The sequence below is a fragment of the Enhydra lutris genome, unplaced genomic scaffold (genome assembly GCF_002288905.1).
Source record: "Enhydra lutris kenyoni isolate GAN:26980312 unplaced genomic scaffold, ASM228890v2 scaffoldscaffold10, whole genome shotgun sequence".
NCBI classification, from domain to species: domain Eukaryota; kingdom Metazoa; phylum Chordata; class Mammalia; order Carnivora; family Mustelidae; genus Enhydra; species Enhydra lutris.
Genome location: NW_019154094.1, coordinates 43,867,185 through 43,893,241, shown reverse-complemented (window position 1 = coordinate 43,893,241; position 26,057 = coordinate 43,867,185). Strand labels below are relative to the sequence as shown.

At 37.8% G+C, this 26,057-nt stretch overlaps 1 protein-coding gene across 4 annotated transcripts in view; it reads left to right on the top strand.

Moving 5' to 3' along the window:
• LOC111143939 (transmembrane and coiled-coil domain family 1) overlaps positions 1 to 26,057 on the top strand; it is a 253,758-nt gene that overhangs the window by 48,689 nt on the left and 179,012 nt on the right. For 3 of the 4 annotated variants that reach the window (XM_022497969.1, XM_022497970.1, XM_022497968.1), the window contains exon 2: positions 21,614 to 21,669. The gene's annotated coding sequence lies outside the window, so the exon portion shown is untranslated. Of the gene's footprint in view, positions 1 to 21,613; positions 21,670 to 24,002; positions 24,052 to 26,057 lie in introns of those variants that run through there. The other variant, XM_022497972.1, reaches the window with a different exon arrangement.

The following is a 26,057-nucleotide window of genomic DNA, read 5'->3' as shown; positions in this document are numbered from 1 at the left end:
GAGTTAAATAGAATGGAAGTGTAGTCATTTTAATTCTGTGAATTTCACTCTTTTCAACAAATTGTACTAGGACAATTAGAATAAACCTTTGGGACTGATGGAAATGTTTTCTTCATTATGGTGATGGCTTTATGGATATAAATATTTTGTTAATTTGTCAAAGTGTATACATGTTAAATAGGTACAGTTTATTTTATATCTATTATACCTCTAAGCTGTAATGGAACTAGCAGAATAATGAAGTTAGTAGAACATGGTAATCATTTCTTTAATGCTTTCAAATATAATGATTAGCATATAAATCATTGTTTGAGGTCTGTCAGTTATTTTGTTATTTACTACTATTGTTCTTTTCGTGTTAGATTTTTTTAGTTTTTACACGGTGTTTTATTGGATTTTATGAGTCCTAGCAAACTTGATAAGAACATGTTACTTTTTGGTGATGTTGCTAATAGAATAAAAGAGTCTGTACTTTTAGTGCCTATATTCTTGGCCTAGAATTCTGATATTTTAATCTAAATTTAATCTGTTACTTAATCTAAGGTGTTATATTTTATTTATATATTTTCAAAGTTTTAAATTTCAATTCCAGTTAGTTAACACACAGTGTTATTATTAGTTTCTGGTATACAGTATAGTAATTAAACACTTATATACATCACCCTGTGCTCATCATGACAAGTGCACTTCTTGAAAGCCATATAATTATATTTTTTTCAGATTTTATTTATCTGAGAGAGGAATTGAGAGAACAAGTGGGAGGAGAGGCAGAGGGAGAAGCAGACTTCTGCCGAACAGGGAGCCCAGTGGGGGATTTGATCCCAGGATCCTGGGATCATGACCTGAGCCAAAGACAGATGCTTAACCGACTGAGCCACCCAGGTGCCCATATAATTATATTTTAAAATAATAATGTTTTGAACATTTAGAATGTTCTATGCTCCCTATTGAAAATATTGTTCCTCTTTGCCTGAACAATCTTTTTTTTTTTTTTTTTTTAATTTGTCTATTCATTTGAGAGAGAGAGAGAGAGAGAACATGAAGGGGAGCTACTGAGGGAGAAGCAGACTCATCACTGAATGCGGAGCCCTGTGTGGGACTTGATTCTAGGATCATGACCTGAGCCAAAGTGATGCTCAATGGGCTGAACCACCCAGGCGCCCCTGCCTGAACATTTTTTTTTTTTAAGGTTTTATTTATTTGAGAGAGAGAGGGCATGGAGGGGGACAGAGGGAGAGGGAGAAGCAGACTCCCTAGTGAGCAAGGAGCCTGATGCAGATCTCAGTTCCAGGACCCCAGGATCATGACCTGAGCTGAAGGCAGGTCTGACCCATCCAGGTGCCCGAGCCTGAACATTCCTGAAGAATGATTTCTTTAGTTCACTGAAATATAAATACTAGGTTTAGATTAAAAAGAGAATTGAATTGCCTGCGTTGAACTTATCTAGTTAAGGTATTAGTGAGAAGTGAAATAGAATAAAAAAAAATATATGGAAATATAATTGGTATGTTTTGGGCAAAAACTTATAATTCTTTTATTTATTTATTTATTTATTTATTTGTTTTATTTGAGAGAGAGAGCGAGAACGCAAGCTGCAGAGGGAGAGGGAGAAGCAGGCTTTCTGCTAAGTAGAGAGCCCAGTGGGGGCTTAATCCCAGCACCCCAGGATCATGACCCTAGCTGAAGACAGGTGCTTACCCAACTGAGCCAGGCTCCAGAAACGTAGAATTCATAATTGGCTTGTAACTTCTTGATTATCATATTTAGGTGTTTTTAATATACTTGTGTGGTTTCTTGTGGTTGGGTTGAGGGCAGGTAGAAATGCTGGAGAGGGCGTGAGGGTAATCTGTAGGAAAGGGGGAGAACACTGTGTTTTAATTTTTTTTCTTTTATTCTTCTTACTGTTATTACTAGATACCATTAAGGAGCAATTATTAGTTCTAGGAACTGAAAAAATATGTTCTGTGCATTATTATATTTAATTTTCATAACTCTAGGAAGTAAGTCTCATTGCCATTTTATCAGTGAGGAAACTTAGACTTGTCATCTAAGACTTTACCCAAGGATACGCAGCTAGTAAGTATCTTTAAGTAACTGGCTCACTCCAAAGACCAGGGTCTTAACCACTGTGCTAAATTGTCTCTTTTTGTTAATAAGACAGTCTTGTTCAGCATTAAAAAAAAACAGATATGCCAGTGAATGTCCATTAGCCTAGGAGAATCTGTTTTCTAGCATAAACATATGTGACCCCTTTTTGGAAAATTACTATGTAACACTTTATTCTTTTTGAAGGAATCTTCATTAGGAGAAATAGTTTCTTAGAATTGGAAGCGCTAGAGATTTCTAAGCATTTTTGCAAGCACATAACAATTTTTTAAAGTCAGGTGGTAAGTAGAAGGTTTTAAATAAAATATAACCTATGAGAGGAATCCCTGAATTACTACCAGGTGCTCGCTGGTCATTCTCACTTTGATCCTATTTTTCACCTTTATGTGACACTGTTTCTTAGTATTTTGTTTTTTTGGGTTTGCATGTTCATTCACTGATGAAACCGCTTAAGCCAAGGCACTGTACCTACCTGTCCTTTGTAGTCCCCATGCTTTTAGTAAGGTCCTCTTTCTTTGACCGTATTTATGGAGTAATACCAGGAAGTTTGGTAAAACTGTGTGACTGAGGAGAGGATGTTATCTCCTCTGGTAGATGTCTACTGAGCTTACTTGATTATGTCTTTCTCAACTCCTGGGTTTCTTATTGATTCATTTGGTCAGTAGTGATGTATAAAACACGGAGGTCAACAAAAAATTTTCTTTTGAGTGTGAACGACTGGGTTGGGAAGAGATGTTGCTAAATCACGAATTCCCTTAGGAGGTGGCTGAAAAAATGTTGTCCCTTATAAAACAGAAGCATGAGAAGAAATAATGACTTCAAGAATAGAACTGTTGAATAAATTTTCAGTGTAGCAAAGCATAAAGTATGTGTTACCATTGAAACCATCTCAGATGACCTACAGTGAAGGAGAAAGAGCATAAACTGGAGACTTTTTAAACCTGAAAAACATGATTAAGTTTTATTTTACTGTGTGTTTTTCAATTTTTTTAGAGAGATTTAAGATTGGCTCTGGGGCAGGTGAAGAGAATTTGACATACCAAGTGCATTTTTTTTAATTTTTAAATTTTTTTATGAACATATAATGTATTATTAGCCCCAGGGGTACAGGTCTGTGAATCGCCAGGTTTACACACTTCACAGCACTCACCATATCACATATCCTCCCCAATGTCCATAACCCCACCATCCTCTCCCTACCCACCTCCCCCCCCACCCTGTCACCCTCAGTTTGTTTTGTGACATTAAGAGTCTCTTATGGTTTGTCTCCCTTACCAAGGGCATTTTAAAAAAAAGATTTTATTTATTTATTTATTTTGAGAGAGAGAGGGAGAGAGTGAGCATGAACGGGGGGGGGGAGGGGTAGAAGGAGAGGGAGAAGCGGGCTCCGTGATGAGCAGGGAGCCCTATTGTGGGACTGGATCCCAGGACGCTGGGATCACAACCTGAGCTGAAGGCAGATGCTTAACCAACTGAGCTACCCAGGTGCCCCATATTTTGGCTTTTTCTTGATTTTTAATGATCTTAACAGAAATTTTCTTCAGTTGGTTCGTTTATTCTGTTTCTTATTCCTCTGCTGTTTGAGGTTATCAGGAATTTTATTTTATTTTATTTTTTTTAATTTTATTTTTAAATTTTATTTTTTATAAACATATAATATATTTTAATCCCCAGGAGTACAGGTCTGTGAATCACCAGGTTTACACACTTCACAGCACTCACCATAGCACATACCCTCCCCAATGTCCATAATCCCACCCCCCCCTCCCAACCCCCCTCCCCGCATCAACCCTCAGTTTGTTTTGTGAGATTAAGAGTAATTTATGGTTTGTCTCCCTCCCAATCCCATCTTGTTTCATTTACTCTTCTCCTACTCCCTTAACCCCCCATGTTGCATCTCCTCTCCCTCACATCAGGGCGATCATATGATAGTTGTCTTTCTCCGATTGACTTATTTCGCTAAGCATGATACCCTCTAGTTCCATCCACGTCGTCGCAAATGGCAAGATTTCATTTCTTTTGATGGCTGCATAGTATTCCATTGTGTATATATACCACATCTTCTTTATCCATTCGTCTGTTGATGGACATCTAGATTCTTTCCATAGTTTGGCTATTGTAGACATTGCTGCTATAAACATTCGGGTGCACGTGCCCCTTCGGATCACTACGTTTGTATCTTTAGGGTAAATACCCAGCAGTGCAATTGCTGGGTCATAGGGTAGTTCTATTTTCAACATTTTGAGGAGCCTCCATGCTGTTTTCCAGAGTGGTTGCACCAGCTTGCATTCCCACCAACAGTGTAGGAGGGTTCCCCTTTCTCCGCATCCTCGCCAGCATCTGTCATTTCCTGACTTGTTAATTTTAGCCATTCAGACTGGTGTGAGGTGGTATCTCATTGTGGTTTTGATTTGTATTTCCCTGATGCCGAGTGATATGGAGCACTTTTTCATGTGTCTGTTGGCCATCTGGAAGTCTTCTTTGCAGAAATGTCTGTTCATGTCCTCTGCCCATTTCATGATTGGATTATTTGTTCTTTGGGTGTTGAGTTTGCTAAGTTCTTTATAGATTTTGGACACTAGCCCTTTATCTGATATGTCATTTGCAAATATCTTCTCCCATTCTGTCGGTTGTCTTTTGGTTTTGTTAACTGTTTCCTTTGCTGTGCAAAAGCTTTTGATCTTGATAAAATCCCAATAGTTCATTTTTGCCCTTGCTTCCCTTGCCTTTGGCGATGTTCCTAGGAAGATGTTGCTGCGGCTGAGGTTGAAGAGGTTGCTGCCTGTGTTCTCCTCAAGGATTTTGATGGATTCCTTTCTCACATTGAGGTCCTTCATCCATTTTGAGTCTATTTTCGTATGTGGTGTAAGGAAATGATCCAATTTCATTTTTCTGAATGTGGCTGTCCAATTTTCCCAACACCATTTATTGAAGAGGCTGTCTTTTTTCCATTGGACATTCTTTCCTGCTTTGTCGAAGATTAGTTGACCATAGAGTTGAGGGTCTATTTCTGGGCTCTCTATTCTGTTCCATTGATCTATGTGTCTGTTTTTGTGCCAGTACCATGCTGTCTTGATGATGACAGCTTTGTAATAGAGCTTGAAGTCTGGAATTGTGATGCCACCAACTTTGGCTTTCTTTTTCAATATTCCTTTGGCTATTCGAGGTCTTTTCTGGTTCCATATAAATTTTAGGATTATTTGTTCCATTTCTTTGGAAAAAATGGATGGTACTTTGATAGGAATTGCATTATATGTGTAGATTGCTTTAGGTAGCATAGACATTTTCACAATATTTATTCTTCTAATCCAGGAGCATGGAACATTTTTCCATTTCTTTGTGTCTTCCTCAATTTCTTTCATGAGTACTTTATAGTTTTCTGTGTATAGATTCTTAGTCTCTTTGGTTAGGTTTATTCCTAGGTATCTTATAGTTTTGGGTGCAATTGTAAATGGGATGGACTCCTTAATTTCTCTTTCTTCTGTCTTGTTGTTGGTGTAGAGAAATGCAACTGATTTCTGGGCATTGATTTTATATCCTGACACTTTACTGAATTCCTGTACAAGTTCTAGCAGTTTTGGAGTGGAGTCTTTTGGGTTTTCCACATATAGTATCATATCATCTGCGAAGAGTGATAGTTTGACTTCTTCTTTGCCAATTTGGATGCCTTTAATTTCCTTTTGTTGTCTGATTGCTGAGGCTAGGACTTCTAGTACTATGTTGAATAGCAGTGGTGATAACGGACATCCCTGCCGTGTTCCTGACCTTAGCGGAAAAGCTGTCAGTTTTTCTCCATTGAGAATGATATTTGCGGTGGGTTTTTCATAGATGGCTTTGATAGTATTGAGGTATGTGCCCTCTATCCCTACACTTTGAAGAGTTTTGATCAGGAAGGGAGGCTGTACTTTGTCAAATGCTTTTTCAGCATCTATGGAGAGTATCATATGGTTCTTGTTCTTTCTTTTATTAATGTGTTGTATCACATTGATTGATTTGTGGATGTTGAACCAACCTTGCAGCCCTGGAATAAATCCCACTTGGTCGTGGTGAATAATCCTTTTAATGTACTGTTGAATCCTATTGGCTAGTATTTTGGCGAGAATTTTTGCATCTGTGTTCATCAAGGATATTGGTCTGTAGTTCTCTTTTTTGATGGGATCCTTGTCTGGTTTTGGGATCAAGGTGATGCTGGCCTCATAAAATGAGTTTGGAAGTTTTCCTTCCATTTCTATTTTTTGGAACAGTTTCAGGAGAATAGGAATTAGTTCTTCTTTAAATGTTTGGTAGAATTCCCCCGGGAAGCCGTCTGGCCCTGGGCTTTTGTTTGTTTGGAGATTTTTGACGACTGTTTCAATCTCCTTACTGGTTATGGGTCTGTTCAGACTTTCTATTTCTTCCTGGTTCAGTTGTGGTAGTTTATATGTCTCTAGGAATGCATCCATTTCTTCCAGATTGTCAAATTTGTTGGCGTAGATTTGCTCATAGTATGTTCTTATAATTGTCTGTATTTCTTTGGTGTTAGTTGTGATCTCTCCTCTTTCATTCATGATTTTATTTATTTGGGTCCTTTCTCTTTTCTTTTTGATAAGTCTGGCCAGGGGTTTATCAATCTTATTAATTCTTTCAAAGAACCAGCTCCTAGTTTCGTTGATTTGTTCTATTGTTTTTTTGGTTTCTATTTCATTGATTTCTGCTCTGATCTTTATGATTTCTCTTCTCCTGCTGGGTTTAGGGTTTCTTTCTTGTTCTTTCTCCAGCTCCTTTAGGTGTAGGGTTAGGTTGTGTACCTGAGACCTTTCTTGTTTCTTGAGAAAGGCTTGTACCGCTATGTATTTTCCTCTCAGGACTGCCTTTGTTGTGTCCCACAGATTTTGAACCGTTGTGTTTTCATTATCATTTGTTTCCATGAATTTTTTCAATTCTTCTTTAATTTCCTGGTTGACCCATTCATTCTTTAGAAGGATGCTGTTTAGTCTCCATGTATTTGGGTTCTTTCCAAATTTCCTCTTGTGATTGAGTTCTAGCTTCAGAGCATTGTGGTCTGAAAATATGCAGGGAATGATCCCAATCTTTTGATACCGGTTGAGACCTGATGTAGGACCGAGGATGTGATCTATTCTGGAGAATGTTCCATGTGCACTAGAGAAGAATGTGTATTCTGTTGCTTTGGGATGAAATGTTCTGAATATATCTGTGATGTCCATCTGGTCCAGTGTGTCATTTAAGGCCTTTATTTCCTTGTTGATCTTTTGCTTGGATGATCTGTCCATTTCAGTGAGGGGAGTGTTAAAGTCCCCTACTATTATTGTATTATTGTTGATGTGTTTCTTTGATTTTGTTATTAATTGGTTTATATAGTTGGCTGCTCCCACGTTAGGGGCATGGATATTTAAAATTGTTAGATCTTCTTGTTGGACAGATCCTTTGAGGATGATATAGTGTCCTTCCTCATCTCTTATTATAGTCTTTGGCTTAAAATCTAATTGATCTGATATAAGGATTGCCACTCCTGCTTTCTTCTGATGTCCATTAGCATGGTAAATTCTTTTCCACCCCTCACTTTAAATCTGGAAGTGTCTTCGGGTTTAAAATGAGTTTCTTGTAGGCAACATATAGATGGGTTTTGTTTTTTTATCCATTCTGATACCGTGTGTCTTTTGATTGGGGCATTTAGCCCATTAACATTCAGGGTAAGTATCGAGAGATATGAATTTAGTGCCATTGTATTGCCTGTAAGGTGACTGTTATTGTATATTGTCTCTGTTTCTTTCTGATCTACTACTTTTAGGGCCTCTCTTTGCTTAGAGGACCCCTTTCAATATTTCCTGTAGAGCTGGTTTGGTATTTGCGAATTCTTTCAGTTTTTGTTTGTCCTGGAAGCTTTTAATCTCTCCTTCTATTTTCAATGATAGCCTAGCTGGATATAGTATTCTTGGCTGCATGTTTTTCTCGTTTAGTACTCTGAATATATCATGCCAGCTCTTTCTGGCCTGCCAGGTCTCTGTGGATAAGTCTGCTGCCAATCTAATATTTTTACCATTGTATGTTACAGACTTCTTTTCCCGGGCTGCTTTCAGGATCTTCTCTTTGTCACTAAGACTTGTAAATTTTACTCTTAGGTGACGGGGTGTGAACCTATTCTTATTGATTTTGAGGGGGGTTCTCTGAACCTCCTGGATTTTGATGCTTGTTCCCTTTGCCATATTGGGGAAATTCTCTCCTATAATTCTCTCCAATATACCTTCTGCTCCCCTCTCTGTTTCCTCTTCTTCTGGAATCCCAATTATTCTAATGTTGTTTCATCTTATGGTGTCACTTATCTCTCGAATTCTCCCCTCGTGGTCCAGTAGCTGTTTGTCCCTCTTTTGCTCAGCTTCTTTATTCTCTGTCATTTGGTCTTCTCTATCGCTAATTCTTTCTTCTGCCTCATTTATCCTAGCAGTGAGAGCCTCCATTTTTGATTGCACCTCATTAATAGCTTTTTTGATTTCAACTTGGTTAGATTTTAGTTCTTTTATTTCTCCAGAAAGGGCTTTTATCTCTCCCGAGAGGGTTTCTCTAATATCTTCCATGCCTTTTTCAAGCCCGGCTAGAACCTTGAGAATCGTCATTCTGAACTCTAGATCTGACATATTACCAATGTCTGTATTGATTAGGTCCCTAGCCTTTGGTACTGCCTCTTGTTCTTTTTTTTGTGGTGAATTTTTCCGCCTTGTCATTTTGTCCAGATAAGAGTATATGAAGGAGCAAGTGAAATACTAAAAGGGTGGCAACAACCCCAGGAAAATATGCTTTAGCCAAATCAGAAGAGATCCCAAATCGTGAGGGGGGAGAAAGGGGATAAAAAGAGGTTCAGAAAGAAAAAAGAAAAAAGAAAAAAGAAAAAAAAAAAGAAGAAACAATTAAAAAAAGAAAATAAAGAAAAAATATAAAAAGGAAAAAAAATATATATATTAGATAAGCTAGTTAGAAAACGTTAAAAAAGAAAAGGGTAAAAGTTAAAAAAAATTAGCAGAAGAAGAGAAAAAAGAATTGAAAAAGAAAAATAATTAAATTAACTGCAAGGCTAAAAAATCATGGAGAGAAAGCCATGAGTTCCGTGCTTTGCTTTCTCCTCCTCTTGAATTCTGCTGCTCTCCTTGGTATTGAAACTGCACTCCTTGGTAGGTGAACTTGGTCCTGGTTGGTTTCTTGTTGATCTTCTGGGGGAGGGGCCTGTTGTAGTGATTCTCAAGTGTCTTTGCCCCAGGCGGAGTTGCACCGCCCTTACCCGGGCTGGTCTGAGTAATCCGCTCGGGTTTGCTTTCGGGAGCTTTTGTTCCCTGAGCGCTTTCCGTAGAGTTCCGGAGGGCGGGAATGAAGATGGCGGCCTCCCGGTCTCCGGCCTGCAGGAGCCGAGAGCCCGGGGCCGCACTCCTCAGTGCGCCCTCAGAGAACAGCGCCCAATTACTCCCGTCACCCTGCCTCCTGCCACTATCCGAGCTGACCGAGCCTGCGACCAGTTCAAGGTAACCCCGAGCTTAGAGCTTATTCCTCGGCTCTGTCTCTGTAGCCAGCTTCCCCGTTCTAATACCTGTAAGCTCTGCGACACTCAGACACCCCCCATCCTTCTGTGACCCTGCAGGACCTGAGGCCACGCTGACCCTGCGTGGGCTTCACCCCGGTTAAGCCTTTGGAGCGATGTCCCTCAGCGGAACAGACTTTTAAAAGTCCTGATTTTGTGCTCCGTTTCTCTGCCGCTTGCCGGGAGCTGGCCCCTCCCCCCGCGGTCTATCTTCCCGTTGCTTTGGATTCACTTCTCCGCCAGTCCTACCTTTCAGAAAGTGGTTGATTTTCTGTTTCTAGAGTTGCTGTTCTTCTTCTCTTCGATGTCCCGGTGGATTTGTAGGTGTTTGCAATCTTTAGATAAGCTATCTAGCTGATCTCCCGCTACCTGAAGTAGTCTCAACCTGCTACTTCTCCGCCATCTTGACTCCTCCCCAGGAATTTTATTTTGATAGTCTTTTCTATGCTGGGTTCTCAGAAGGCCCTCCCTTGTAAAGTTAAGTATTAGGTAGCTGACATTGTTTAGAGTATTATGTGATGAAAATGAAAAACAACTTGAAGTATATGATATTTAAATTTCTTATAGATATGTTTGGGGAGAGAGTGAGGATTGCCACGGGAGGAAACTTAAAATAATTTCTTAGTTTGAAATGAATATACAGAAGAGAAACTTTTTCCCCCCTTTTGTTTGTCCTCACACGGAAGTATTTCGGAGACACTGACTCCCTGCCCCTCAATTTTCCTCACATGTCTCATGATGTTTTTCTTGGGTTTTCAGGGTATTTCCCCCTAATATTTCAGGACTCTTGCCATTGTGCATTCTTAGATTTTTGGGGACATTTCTCAGGACTCTTTCTGGAAACCCTGAAAGTGCTTCAACCTGTATCAGTGAGAGTTGACTGAGTGATCAAATGTTCCCTTTTTCAGCTTCAGTGGCAAGGATTTACCTCCTCCCCTTTACCGGTTATTAACTATTCACTTTTGATAATAGATACCTGATTTATACTTTATAGTATTTATTTATATGTCTTTATTTCAAAAAGTATTTGGGAATTACAGGCTTCTTAGGAAAGCTGGATGTCTTTCCTCACCTTCATCTTGAGATAGTAATTATCCATGGGAGTAGAGAGTAATCTTTTTGGGAGTTGGTGAGAATATCTATAGACAGACAGATTTTACAGATTATCTGTAGTTCATCAGGATATTCTCCCTCATTTTTTCATCTGTTAAAATGATTTTTCTATTTTTCATTCTCTGTTATTTATACATCTTTAACAGGCATGCGCACGCGCGCACACACACACACACACACGACATGAGACTTAAGGCCTGACACATATAGAAGGAGTTCTAGAACATTCTAAATACACTGTGATTCATAATACAGGTTTGCTTTTAAAACAGGGTACCTGTGCTGAATAACTAGCCTCATAAACATCTTTTCCTCTCTCCGTTTTTCTTTTCTGGAGGGACCAGGATATGTCTTCAGAATAAAGGGAGGGGTCTAATTTTTATGTCATAAGTAGCATCAAAGAAGGAAGTACTTTGAGAGTTAAGAGCTTTCATTCTTACTAGCTCATGAGTTAAGTCAGAAAGCTGAAATAAAGGATTCTATATCAGCTACCTTCTTATAGCAAATTTTGGGATGCAGATCAAAACATGCAGGTGATTATAAGAGCACAAGTAGTATTAGAACCAAGGCAGAATTAACCAAGGTTGTTCTTATGGATACCTTTCAGGAATGGTAAAAGAAGAGGGAAGAGGCAGGAATACAAGGTAAAAACTACCAGTGTACACCTTGAATTTGATTTGTACGTTCCTGAAAATGAAGTTGAAAAAAACAAACAACCCTGATGTTGGGTATTGTCTGAATTTATTCCTCCATCTGCATTATATGCATAGGATTTGTAAGTTTCAAAAACATTTTTTTATGTTCTTTTTGTATAGACATAACTAATATAAACTCTGTGGATGCTAGCATGACAAGTAGTCCACATTCTGCATGTCTGTTCCTGTATCCTCATTCACTCCTAAATTCATGACAGTGTTATTTAAACCTACATTATTTTTCTAGATTTTTTGTAGATTTTTCATAGATACGCTCTATCAGTCTAAGGGATTTCCCTTATCTCTTAGTTTGTTGAGAGTGTCTTAAATAGACGTTTGAATTTTAGTTGAGTGCTTTTACTGCATCTGTTGTTATGATCATGTGGTTTTCTTATTAGTCTGATAGTGTGAATTACATTCATTGTTTTTTTTTTAGTGTTCAGTTAGGTTTGGATTGCTGGGGCTAATATTTTGCTAGAGGTTTTTATGTATATGTTCGCTTGGTATATTGATCTGTAGTTTTTTGGTAATGTCTTTGTCTTGGTTTAGTATTAGAGTAATGTTGACCTCATGAAATATAATGTTCCCTCCTCTCTTCTGCAAGAGATTGTGTAGAATTAACCAGTAAAACCATCTGAGTCTGGAGTTTCCCTTTTTTGAGGAGCTACCACTTCAGATTCACTTTGTTTAGATACAATTATTCAGGTATCTGTTTCTCCTTGTATAGTTTTTGTAGTTTGTGTGTCAGCTTTGAAGGAATTGGTTCATTTCATCTAGGCTGTCAGACTTACGGTCCTAGAGGGGTTCCTTGTATTTATTATCCTTTTAATAGCTGTTGTTTCAGTGTTAATGTCCTCTCTCTTTCATCCCATTAGTGGTAATTTGTCTTTCTTATTTCTAGGTTAGCCTGGCCAGAAGTAGAAGTTCATCAGTTTTATTGATCTTTTCAAAGAACCAGCTTTTGCTTTCATTGATTTTAATCCATTGTGTTTCTGTTCTCAATTTCATTGATTTCTGCTCTGGTTTTTTTGGTAAGATGTTATTTTTAAGTAATCCCTACACCAGGCATGGGGCTTGAACTCATAACCCTGAGATCAAGAGTTGCGTGCTCTGCTGACTGAGCCACCAGGTGCCCCTATTTTTGCTCTAATTTTTATTATTTTTTTCCTTCTGTTTGACTTAGATTTAATTTGCTCTTCAAAGTTTCTTAAGGTAGATGCTTAGGTTAGTGATTTTAGGTCTTTTCTAATATATGCAATTAAAACTATAAATTTTTCTATGAGCATGTTTTAGCTGCATAAGTTTTGCTGTTTCATTTTCACTTACTTGAAATACTTTAAAATTTTTTTCTGGGATGCCTGGGTGGCTCTGTTGGTTAAGCCTCTGACTCTTGATTTCAGCTCAGGTCATGATCTCAGGGTCATGAGATTGAACCCTGCGTTGGGCTCCATACTGGGTGTGGAGGCTATTTAAGATTTCTCTTCCCTTTACTCCTCCCCAGCGTGCTTGCTTGTGCACTGTCTAAAAAAGTTTTTTTTCCTAGACTACTTTTACCCATGGGTTATTTAAAGTATATTGTTTAATACCCAGATATTTGGGGAAATTTTCCCAGATCTTTTGCTATTGATTTCAATATAATTTCATTGTGGTCTGAGAATGTACTTTTATCATTATAAAAAACGATTTTTTTTTAAGATTTTTTTTTTTTTAAATTTATTTGATAGAGATCACAAGTAGGCAGAGAAGCAGGCAGAGAGAGAAGAGAGCGGAGAGCCCGATGCAGGGCTTGATCCCAGGACCCTGGGATCATGACCTGAGCCAAAGGCAGAGGCTTTAACCCACTGAGCCACCCAGGTGCCCCCCAAAAAATGATTTTTTAAAAAAAGATTTTATTTGTTTATTTGACAGAGACACAGCGACAGAGGGAACAGAAGCAGTGGGAGAGGGAGAAGCAGGCTTCCTTCTGAGCAGGGAGCCTGATGCAGGACTCGATCCCAGGACACGGGAATCATGACCTGAGCTGAAGGCAGACACTTAACGATTGAGCCACCCAGGCGCCCCTAAAAAATGATTTTTAAGGGGCATCTGGGAGGCGCAGTCAGTTAAGCATCTGCCTTCGGCTTTGGGTCCTCCCTCTTCCTCTGTCATCCCCCACCCTGTGTTCTCTCTTGCTTACTCTCTCTTTGTCAAATAAATAAAATCTTAAAAAAAAAAAAAAAAAGATTTTTAAGATTTGTTTTATGGCCCAGAATATAGAATATCTTTGTGAATGTTCCAAGTACACTTGAAAAGAATATATACTCAATGTATGTTCAGCAGTTGCTGGGTGAAGTATTCTGTAAATGTCACTTAAGTTAGGTGGTAATACTATAGAGGACTCCTTCCTGATTTTTTGTCTGCCTGTTTTAACAGTTATTGAGTTGAAAGTCTTTAACTATAATTATGGATTTGTCTGTTTCTCCTGTTAGATCCATTAGTTTTTGCCTTTTATTTCAAAGCTCTTTTTTTTAGGTGCATATGTATTTATGATGATTATACCTTCTTGGAGAATTGACCCCTTTATCATTTTGTAGCAGCCCTCTTATCCTTGACAGTCTTTCTGATTCTGAAGTCTGCTTTAAAATTGATTTGGTTCTACTAACCTTTTGATGAGTATATGGTATCTTTTTCTGTTGCTTTATCTTTTCCTACCTAAATCTTTATATTTAGTGGGCTTTTTGTAGATGGCATTTAACTTGATCATGCTTTTTCATCCAGTCTGACAATTTGCCTAACTGGTGTTTTTAGACCATTCACATTTAAAGTAATTATTAATATAGTTAGATTAAAACTTACCATCTTGTGAGTGAGCTATTTTCCATTTGTTGCATTTTTTTCTTTAAAAAAAAAAAAAAAGATTGTATTTATTTATTTTAGAGACACAGAGAAATATCATGAGTAGGGGGAGGGGCAGAGTGGGTGAGGGTGGAGCAGACTTCCTCCTGAGTAGTGAGCCCCATGTGGGGCTTGATCCCAGGTCTTTGGGATCATGACTGATCCAGAGGTAGACACTTAACTGACTGAGCCACCCAGGTGCCCCTATTTGTTGTATTTCTTTGTTTTTTCTTCTTTTGCCTTGTGTATTGTGAATTGAGCTTTTTGTTAGTATTCTTATATCCTCCCTCCTGACTTATTTTTGCTTACTTAAAATGGTTTTTAGGGGTGCCGGGGTGCCTCAGTCAGTTAAGCATCCGACTTTTGATTTTGGCTCAGGTCATGATCTCAGGGTCATGGGATCCAGCCCCATGTTGGGCTCTGTGCTCAGTGGGGAGTCTGCTTGAGGATTCTCTCCCTCTGCCCCTGCTTGCACTCTCTCTCTCTCTCTTAAATAAATAAATACATCTTAAAAAAATGGCTTTTAGTGGTTGCCTTTGGTTTTACAGTATTCATTTAAAAATAACCTGAGTAACACAGGAAAAAATGTTCATCATCACTAGCCATCAGGGAGATTCAAATTAAACATTGAGATACCACCTTACACCAGTTAGAATGGCCAAAATTAGCAAGACAGGAAACAACATGTGTTGGAGAGGATGTGGAGAAAGGGGAACCCTCTTCCACTGTTGGTGGGAATGCAAGTTGGTGCAGCCACTTTGGAAAACAGTGTGGAGATTCCTCAAGAAATTAAAAATAGAGCTTCCCTGTGACCCTGCAATTGCACTACTGGGTATTTACCCCAAAGATACAGATGTAGTGAAAAGAAGGGCCATCTGTACCCCAATGTTTATGGCAGCAATGGCCACGGTCACCAAACTGTGGAAAGAACCAAGATGCCCTTCAATGGACGAATGGATAAGGAAGATACGGTCCATATACACTGTGGAGTATTATGCCTCTATCAGAAAGGATCAATCCCCAACAACATGGATGGGACTGGAAGAGATTATACTGAGTGAAATAATTCAAGCAGAGAGAGTCAATTATCATATGGTTTCACTTATTTGTGGAGCCTAACAAATAACATGGAGGACATGGGGAGATGGAGAGGAGAAGGGAGTTGAGGGAAATTGGAAGGGGAGGTGAACCCATGAGAGACTATGGACTCTGAAAAGCAACCCGAGGGTCTTGAAGGGGCGGGGGGTGGGAGGTTGGGGGAACAAGGTGGTGGGTATTAGGGAGGGCACGTATTGTATGGAGCACTGGGTGTGGTGCAAAAACAATACTGTTACGCTGAAAAGAAATAAAAAAAAAATTTAAGAAACAAAACAGAGGATCATAGGAGAGGGGAGGGAAAATAAAATAAGATGAAAACTGAGAAAGAGGCAAACCATAAGAGACTCTTAACTATAGGAAACAAACTGCGGGTTACTGGAGGGAGGTGGGGGGGGATGGGGTAACTGAGTGATGGGCATTAAGGAGGGCACTTGACATAGTATGCATGAGGTGTTTTATGCAACTGATAAATCACTGAACTCTACCTCTGAAACTAATAATACACTATATGGCCCTTCTTTTCACTACATTTCTGTCTTTGGGGTAAATACCCAGTAGTGGAATTAGGTGATCCTGGTGGTGGTTATTAAGGAGGGCACATATTGCATGGAGCACTGGGTGTGGTGCATAAACAATGAATCTTGGAACAGTGAAAAAATAAAATTAAAATTAAATTAATAAAAAAAATAACCTGAGTAACTTTCAAATGATACCACTTCACATGTAGTGAATATATCTCAATAGTGTATGTTCCTAAATCTTCCTTTCACTGTTGTTACATATTTCGCTATGTATGCTATAAATACTCAGTACATTGTTCAGTACTTTAAACAGTTGTATTTGGGAGCAATTAAAAATATGAAAAAGAAGGTATTTTATTTTACCTTTTTATTCATTTTTTTGTATAGATCCAAGCTTCTCACCTTTATCATATTCCTTCTGCCCAAAGAGCTACCTTTAATATTTCTTACAGGGTGAATCTGCTGGCAATTTGAATTTTCTGTTTTTGTTCGTCTGGGAGAGTATTTCTTCTTCATTTATGAAGGATGTTTTCACTTGATGTAGAATACTGTTTGGGCAGTTTTTTTCTTTCAGCATTTCAAGTCGTCACTTAACTGTCTTCTGAACTTGAAAAACTTCTGACTGAAAGTTTATTGTAATCTTATTTTTATTCCTTTGTGTGTAATATGTTTTCCTTGGCTACCTTTCAGCAGTTTAATGCCTTCCAGCATTTAAATATGATATGCCCTGGTGCAAGTATTTGTGGGGGGAAGACATATTTATCTTCTTTGTTTTTGGAGTTTCTTAAATCTGTAATTAGGTATCTTATCACTAATTTTGGTAAGTTCTTGGGCATTCTAATATTTTTTCTCCATTCTCTCTTTCTCCTGACATTCTAACTATCTGTATGTTACACTGTTTGATAATTTCCCACATTTCTTATATATTCTCTCCTATTTTATTTTCCTACTATATTTTCTTCTTTACATTTCAGTTTGGGTGTTTCTCTTAGCGTCTTTTCAAGTTCATTGATTCTTTTTTCAGCTGTTTGAAGTCTAGTAATAATCTTCTATTGTGTGTTTTTATTTCTAAATTACCGTTTGATTCTTATGATTTCCATGTCCCTGCGAATTTACCTATCTGATCTTGCATGTTGACTATCTTTTCCATTACAGTCTTAAACATATTAAGCATGTTTTAAACTACCTGATAGTTCCAAAATCTGTGTCATATCTGAGTCTAGTTGTGATGATTGCTTTGTTTCTTCAAGCTGTGTTTTTGGCATACTTTATAATTCTTTTTTGAATGCTGGACCATGTATAGGACAGGAAATACTGAAGTAAATATTTTATATGCTTAGAGAAGACTGCAGATTTCCTTCTGCTAGTCCTTTAAGGTGGAATTTGTGTTAACTTGTTAGGGTTTGGGCTGTGTTTGAAATTTATTATTGCTGTGGTTACCAGAGTTAATACGTATTTCGCCGTGGGAGCCCAGAGACTTCACATTTTCTTACTGTCCCTGGTCTCCTGAGTGTCTTTTATCTCCTTGCTTGGCTTTGGATTTTACTTTGGTGTTGTTTCTCAGAGTCTGTCTCTTGCAGCTATATTCCACTGTTATTGTTAGAGCTTGATAGCATGGTGATGGAGGGTAAGAGGAGTTCTGTGATGGTCTGTTAAGCTTCAGATTTAGCCAGGTACTGGAACCTGGGTCTCAGAGGCTTGGCCTTCGTAAAACTTTACATGCCACTTCCTTGGGTAGAGCTTCCCCTTGTTCTTTTTACCCAACTGCAATATCTAGGTTAATTTTTTTAGCCCTTATTTTGGCCAAGTTTTTTTTTTATTTTTTAATTTTTTAAAGATTTTTTTTATCTGTTTATTTGAGAGAAAGAGAGAAAGAGCACGAGCAAGGGGGAGGAGCAGAGGGAGATAAAGAAGCAGACTCCTGTTGAGCAGGAAGCCTGATGCACTGTTTGATTCCAGGACCCTGAGATCATGACCTGAGCCACCCAGTTTCCCTCAAGGTTTTTTTTTATTTTTAAAAAGATTTTTTAAAATTTTGTTTTTATTTATTTTTTAAATCTTTAAAAATAATTAATATATAATGTATTGTTTGTTCCAAGGGTACAGGAAGGTGATTCATCAGTCTTACACAATACACAGTGCTCACCATAGCACATACCCTTCCCAATGTCCATCATCCAGCCACCCCATCCCTCCCATCCCCCTCCACTCCAGCAACCCTCAGTTTATTTCCTGAGATCAAGAGTCTCTTATGATTTGTCTCCCTCTCTGGTTTTGTTCTGTTTCATTTTTTCCCCCTCTCTTCCCCTATGATCCTCTGCCTTGTTTCTCAAATTCCACCTGTCAGTGATCATATGATAATTGTCTTTCTCTGATTGAGGAGCAGAGGGAGAGAGAGAAGCAGACTCCTACTGAGCAGGAAGCCCAATATGGGACTTGATCCCAGGACCCTCAGCTCATGACCTGAGCCACCCAGGTGCCCCTAAGGTTTTTTTTGTTTGTTTGTTTGTTTTGTAAAGGTTTGAAAAAAAAAACTCATTAATTTATCAAGAGAGAGAAGGGCAAGGGTGGGAGGAGACGAGGTAGGGAAAGAGAGAGAGAGACTCTGAGGCAGACTCTACACTGGGCATGGAGCCCAGTTCGGGGCTAGATCTCACGACTGGCAAGATCATGTCCTGAGCTGAAACAGAGTCGAAGCCACCCAGGTTCCCCTAGCCAAGGTTTTTAGAGCTCTCTCACTAAAGATTGCATTAAGGTCATTGTTAATTTAGAGAGATTGTGAAGATTGAGTGCCAGTATTCTTCATCTCTTTTTTCCCCCCAGTTATAGTGTAATTCACCCAGTGTTCTCAGGGTTACAGGCCTTGATGAATTTTTCTTTGCAGACTAACCCTTTTGTTCCAGAGGGAGATTGAGGGAACTAGGTCTGGGCTGATGGGCATTGCCTGTTCTACTCTTCTAGCTCCATAGGGCTGAGTGAGGGCAAGGTTGAGGAGCTTTTTCCGCATTTTCTCAGATCCCCCCTGCATTAAAGATTCTTTTCAGGTTCTTGGAGAAAAAGCCTCAGGTGGGAACTCTCTTACCATTGTAGTCACCAGGGGCTTTACACTCTCATGTTAGCCCACATTCAGTCTTAAGCCGTTTGTCAAAATTTGTGGTTTAAGTCCTCCTAACTCCATGCTCTTGGGACAGTATTTCCTTTAGTCAGAAAGAAAGCTTTCCCTCCAAGGTTTTAGCTTGTGCAGCCTCTACGTTGCTCCCTGTTGTATTTTTAAAGTGTATGTATGTAAGTATGTATATTTTTTTGAGTGTAGTTGACGTACAGTGTTACATTATTTTTAGGCATACAGCTTAGTGATTTGACAAGTTTATGTATTATGCTACATTGACCACAAGTGTAACTACCATCTGTCCCATTACATTGCTATTACAGTGTCATTGACTGTATCCTTATACTGTGCCTTTTATTTACATGCCTTATTCCCGAACTGGAAGCTTGTATTTCCCTCTCCCCCTCACCCATTTTGTCCAGCCTCCTATCCCTGCTGTATTGCCTGAAGGTTGGATCAGGAGAAAATGGAGGGTGGAAGGGGGGGGTGTGGATCTTTCCTTTCGCTGAACATTAGGAATCCACATTGTGGTCAGACAATAACTTGTAAGACTAACCTTAGGGCTCAGTATATGATCAGTTTTGATAAATGATCTCTCAGTACTCGATATTTATTCTGCATTTACTTAGTAGTGTAGGTCTGGTTAATCATGCTATTCAAATCTCTATTTTTATCTTTTTCTTCCCTCTTTCTGGGTCATTTGTTCTGTCAACTACTGGTATTAAAAGTTTCCTTATGATTATATTGATATTTTTTACTACTTGTAATTCTGCCAACTTTCACTTTATATATTTGAAGGCTATGTTACTACATGCATACAAATTTTAATTAGTTATATCTTACTGATAAATTATACATTGAATCCTACAAATGCTTTTTTGTATTAGAGTCTACTTTAAATACTATTAATATGGCTAGAGAGGCTTTCCTTTTTTGTATGACCTTTCCGTACTTCTTATTTTTAACTGTTTTCTATCTTTGTATCCTAGGTGTGATTCTTGTGAACACCATAATAGTTGAATTTTGTTCTTTATTAGTGTAATTATTTTTATCTTTTGTTCTGATTGCATTAGTGTAATTACTGGAATATTTGGGTTTAGATTTGACCCCTTACATTTTGCTTTTTATATGTTCTACTTGTTCTGTGATTTTTCTTTTGCTCTTTTTTGCATTCATTTGGGCATTTTAATTCTATATATTTTTTTCTATTTAACATAGTAGTTAAATACTGTTTTACTGTTTTTTAAATGTTTACCCTAGAGATTGAAATATGTATTTTCTTTTTAAAAAATGTTTATATTTCAATACATAATAATAGTCAGAAGACACAGAATTCAAAAGGTACAAAAGATTATATGATAGAAAGTCCTTCCTCATGTTTACCCACCAGCCACCCCATTCTTCAGCTGCCTCAGGAAATGTGTATCCACCAGTACAGTCATCTAGCCTCCTTTTTTTTTTTTTAAGATTTATTTATTTATTTTAGAGAGAGAGTTCACACGTGTGTGCGCACAAGGGAGAGGAAGAAGCAGGCTCCCTGAGAAGCAGGGAGCCCAATGGGGGGCTTGATCCCAGGACCCTGTGATCATGACTTGAGCCAAAGGCAGACAGACACTCAACTTACTGAAGCCACCCAGGTGTCCCCGTCTACCACTTTACTGGCTCCCAAACATACTGTGTTTACTGGTCTTCCAGCTGGGAGTCTTGGTCCATAATTTTCCTGCTTATTCATCTCAATCTTGAAAGCTCAGTTTAAGCCCCTTTCTCTTAATGAAGATTTCCCAAACAAATATAATCTTAACTGATCTTCTAATGGTAATTGCAGTTTTCCTTACACCTTTTAGCTTTAATGATATTCTTTTGTGCTATTTTCCTTAAGTTTCAAGTATGTAAATCTTACTTTCTGTCCCAGATTGTGAGTTCCTTGAGGGCAGAATGATATGCTTTCATTTGTGTAATGCTAAGCATATAGCAAATGCTCCCCAAATACTTTTCTAATTAAATTGCCTCTCTGGTAGTGGCTGTGTCAGATCATTTTCCACAAAAATTTGAATTCTCATGCCTCCTGATTCTCAGTTGTTCATGGTAGTTACAGTTTTTAGAGTTCGTTTTGAATGCAAAATTGCAGATATAGAATTGCAAAGTACTTGAAAAAATATTTGCATATAAAATTGTCTTGTTTATGTACTTGTTTTGCATTTCATGTTACTTGAGATTAGAATTAATAGCCATTCCTAATTCAGTATCATAGTGTAAATCTATTCATTGCTACTTAATGACGTGTACTTCTTAAGTACTAACAAGTTAACACTCTTTTTTCTAAAATATCTTCTATGTTGTTTATAGTTTTTCTTGATTATATTTTCAAAAAATTAGAAAATAGTGAAAAATACTAGAAAAAATTACCCTACACCTACCAGTGAGAGATAAATGTTAACATTTATTATACATAAACTCATTTTTTTCTATGTAAATATAATAACTTCTCCCCACTCAGTTTTTCAATTTATAATTCTTAATGTTTGCTTTTCAGCTTGTCCTAAAAGGATTCCTGTACACCTTAGAAGTGCTTGAGGAAGAGTGATAAAGGCAAGTATATAAAACTCTTAATGGTTAGTAAAATAACTTGGTTCATAGCCATACCAAAAAGCTTTGATCACCTTATCAAAAGAAAAAAAAAAAAGATAATTTGTATCTGATTTGAATGGTTTTCCAGAGCACCCTCCTAAACATTTGCCAGACTTTTAAAACAATTTTTAAACTTACCTCTGATACTCATTCAGAGTAGCTTTTTTCTTGACTGTGAAGTAATGGTGTAATATGTCTTCAGTGAAACTGTTGTAGAAAAATTATTAAAAATTCTGAGAATTTAACAAGTTCTCTGAAATGCCTGCTCTGTAAGTAGCTAGCTACCTTTTCTTTTTCCTACTTTGTATTCCTTCCCCTTGTCCCCTTTTTTCCCCATACCCTTTTGCTCCCTTTTCTCTGTGTATTTTTTCTAGTTTACTTATAAGAACTTTAAGAACTTTACTTTTCAGAGAAACTGAGTGAATAAAAGACAAGCCAACATTTCTTTCTTACGGAAGTACACTTAACTTTGCAGTTGATTTTGTTTGTATTAAACCAGGTATCTCAATATATTATTTGGAGAGTTGTATAAACTGAGCAACTGGTTACTCATTTGAATTTGCTTTCTTAAAGAAGAAAATAGGAGTCCTCTTTTTTTTTCAAAATAGGTATTTATTATTTAAAAAATTATAAAAACTGATTTTTTATTACTCAAATTATGAAAATTTTAAAATAATTTGTTTCAAGCCTCCAAAAAAGTGTGCTCTGTCTTTAGTCTTCAGTGGCAATACATTTTGATGGTATAGAAAATAACTCAAAAGCATTCCACAGGATTTTGTTAGAATGTACAAAGATATGACAGAAGCCAGAAGCCCTAAAGGGATTAAAAAAATATTTCAAGTAAGTATTCCTGAAGTTAATATAAATGGGTTACAGAATAGTTAACATCCGTGTGTAATTTTGCAAAGCAAAAATGGTTAGTTTTCTGTGTCTGCACTTTGTTTCAGCCTTTCCAAAACACTTTTAAATGCAAAAACTGAAAAATTTCCAGTTACCTGAAACTTCAAAAATCTATTGTACTTTGAAAAAAGTGTGAAAAGCAGCATCATTTAAATAGTGGTTAACTCACAGATGTATATGCAGCTGACAACAAGCACCGTCCCTGTGACTCAGGCAGGTCAGAGCCCCAGTTTACGATCCACAGCAGAACCAGAGGCAGCCTCTCTGACAGTTAAGACAAAAAGGTCATGAGAAGTGGGTATGCAGCTCAAGGCATCCACGTGCTTGCTTATGGAAGAAAAGGGTCAAAATTAAAGGGGCTTTCCTTAGGAGACCTAAAAAATTTTGGCTTTACTGAATTCATTCAGTGCTTGCATTCTTACTATCAGCAATTATTACATCATCACTGGTATTTTGAGCACAGTATTTCATGTTCCTTAATATTTGGCGTATTGTTGAAAGGTAACCTTAAAGCTTTTCTGTTGGCCTACAGACAATTATAGCAAGCTTCAAAATTTTGACCGTATTTTTTGTTTGTATTGATATCATAGCAATAATGCAGATGATAGCTACAAGTGGAAGTACTAGTACATTGTAGAGGCAATGCAACAGGTTGTTTGTTTTTCAAAATTCTTATCTTACAACTTGATATTTAAAGCTCAATTTAGGTTTATTTATGGTTCCATGCTAAGTAAGCCTCTGCTGGTTAGTATAATTAAGGAATATCTTGGCTTTACAAATCCCAGAATTCATTACTTTTCTAATATATAACCTTTGCAGCTCTATAGATGGCCTGTGTAAGCTTTGACTTGACACCCTATTTCTAGGTTTTCTTAGGAATGCTGGCATTTTTCGTTTGTAATCAATCATCACTTTCAGTTACTTGAAAATAAAAATGATGTACAAATGCTAGTGAAATCTCAAATGAAGTTATTGATAATTAAAATATACCATGTTTTCCTTTTTTAAAATAAGAAGCAGATGCCCGCTTGATTCGTTTATAACACTGCCTAAAGGAACAAGTTTACTGATAAAAACTTTATATACAAGATAAGTAGGTCATTTGGTTTTCCAAATGGTAACCTTGATACCATTCCTTTAATCATGGTATCTTTTAATCTCATGGAGGAACTTATTTTATACTTTTTGTTTCGAAAAACAACAAAGTCGGTTGTATTGTTTAGCTAATACAATACAAATAAGGAAAATACTAAATTACTTCCTTATTATCAGTCTGCTGCTTTCACATCCTTCCATCTTCTTAGGGTCTAAATTGCCCAGCGCAAGAGATTAGTTACTGGATTATCTTGGTTACATGGCTCTTATTCTCTGAGGAACTCAATGCTTTGCAGAGTGGAAGTAATTCAATAAATATTAGTCTGCTCTATGAACTCATGAGGGAAGGTGAGTATAATTAAATACATATACTTTTGGCAACACTTTTGCCCTCAAGGAGCCCCAGAAAATTCCAATAAAGACCAAGACAGTCATTAACCTAATAAGGATTAAGGGATTCTTTCTTGGCTTCCCCAAGGGGAAGAGGAAAAAACAAGAGCAATGTGCAATCAGGACAAGGGTAAGAAGTCCCAGTGGTATGGCAGGATTTCCGCGTGGCCACAAATAATTTTTGAGCAAAAGGCAGTGAAATTTCCCATTCTCTCAACTGCTACTCATTTGCTTGTTTGGAAGCAAAGAATTTTGTGATATTTAAAAAGCAGGAAGGTACTGGTGAGTGACAAATGTCTTTAAGTCTGTCACAATGTTTAATGTTCCTGAATCACGAAGAAGTCAAGAGGTGGGGAAATAGTTGAAAAAATACAGACAGCCGAGCCACAGTGACAGTACCATATACATGGTTAAGAGGGTCCTCTTAGAGTAGTTACCATGAGGAAGATTCTAGCAGGTTTGCGTGCCCATCCCTCTCAACTTCAGCAGCCTTGGTGTTCATAATGAACTCTTTCTCTCTCTCTCTCTCTCTCTCTCTCTTTTTTTTTTTTTTTAAGATTTTATTTATCTATTTGACAGAGAGAAAGCACAAGTAGGCAGAGCAGCAGGGAGAGGGAGAAGCAAGCTCTCCGTTGAGCAGGGAGCCTGATATAGGGCTCCATTTCAGGACCCTGGGATCATGACCTGAGCTGAAGGCAGCCATTAAGCCAACTGAGCCACCCAGGGCCCCTCACAGTGAACTCTTATATCTAGCTAATTTATGCCTTTTAGATGGCTACTTGGTGGCAGGGAGTTGCCATATCCCCAGAACATGACCACCAGAGGGCCTCATTTGTAGTGACTTAAGCTGTTCAAAGTACTTAGTAGTGAAGGGAGTTTTAAAGCTTGTTGAACAAAGGGTTAAGGGAAGATAGGGAAATAACTTCCTACACCATATTTTGCCCTCTCTAACAGGTTCTGTGCATTAATACAAATTTATATATTTGCAAAAACTCAATACAAAAATACTACCTATTTCTTTCCATTAAGAAAAACCTCATCCCTACCATATTCCCCTCCTCTTTTTTTTGCATGTGATTTCCATAACCATGGCAGTTATGTCGACTTTACATCTCTTAGTTTCAGCTTCCTTTTAATTTCCTGCATTTAATATTGGTGTGTGGTTGCATTTTACCCTTTCTTTTTTTCTACTCTTCCATCACACCCAGTTACTGTGTTATTTCTTTGCTTTTGAATTTGTGTGGATATGTGGGAAACTTCTGTCAGAGATGATACTATTCAGAGAAAGGGATATCTTTGAATCTCTTCTTTTTTTGTAGGGTAGGGTGGGGGCGGGGACCAACTCCAGCTGTCCAACACTTGTCTGTTTGAGATGTAAACTATCTTGCCTCTTGTTCCCCACCTCTGGAGTGAGTCTGAAATCTCTTTTCTGATAGCTGGTACTGAGCAAAAGCTCTAGTCTCTCTGAAGACAGATTCTATCTGGATCATTTGCTCAGATGGTGCCAGACTGTTGTTTGTGCTTCAGCAGAGAATTCAGCTTACAAGATTTTTATTTCCATTTTCTTCTCCAAAGAGCAAACGTGTCACACTTATTTACCAGTGAACTTGATAAATACGAATGATGCTAAGAAATTCCTCTTTTCCAGTAAAATCCATATGCAGTAGATTAGGATATCTGCTTCTCCCTATTATTCTTTGAATTTACTTTGCTGAGTTTCAACATATGGATAATTAACTGTGGTTATGAGTGAGAGGAATTAAATTGTCTCAGCTATACTGTGCCTATTGAATGGTCTGTTCCCTCTTGATTTCCCAAGTAATGGCTGTTCTGTCAACTGTTACTGTGGTTTCCATTCCAGGATGACTCCTCTAGTATCCGATTCTTCATATATTGAAATTTGTAGGGATTTTTTTTTTAAACATTGCTGTTTTCATATGCTGTGTACTTGTTTCTGAGCTTTT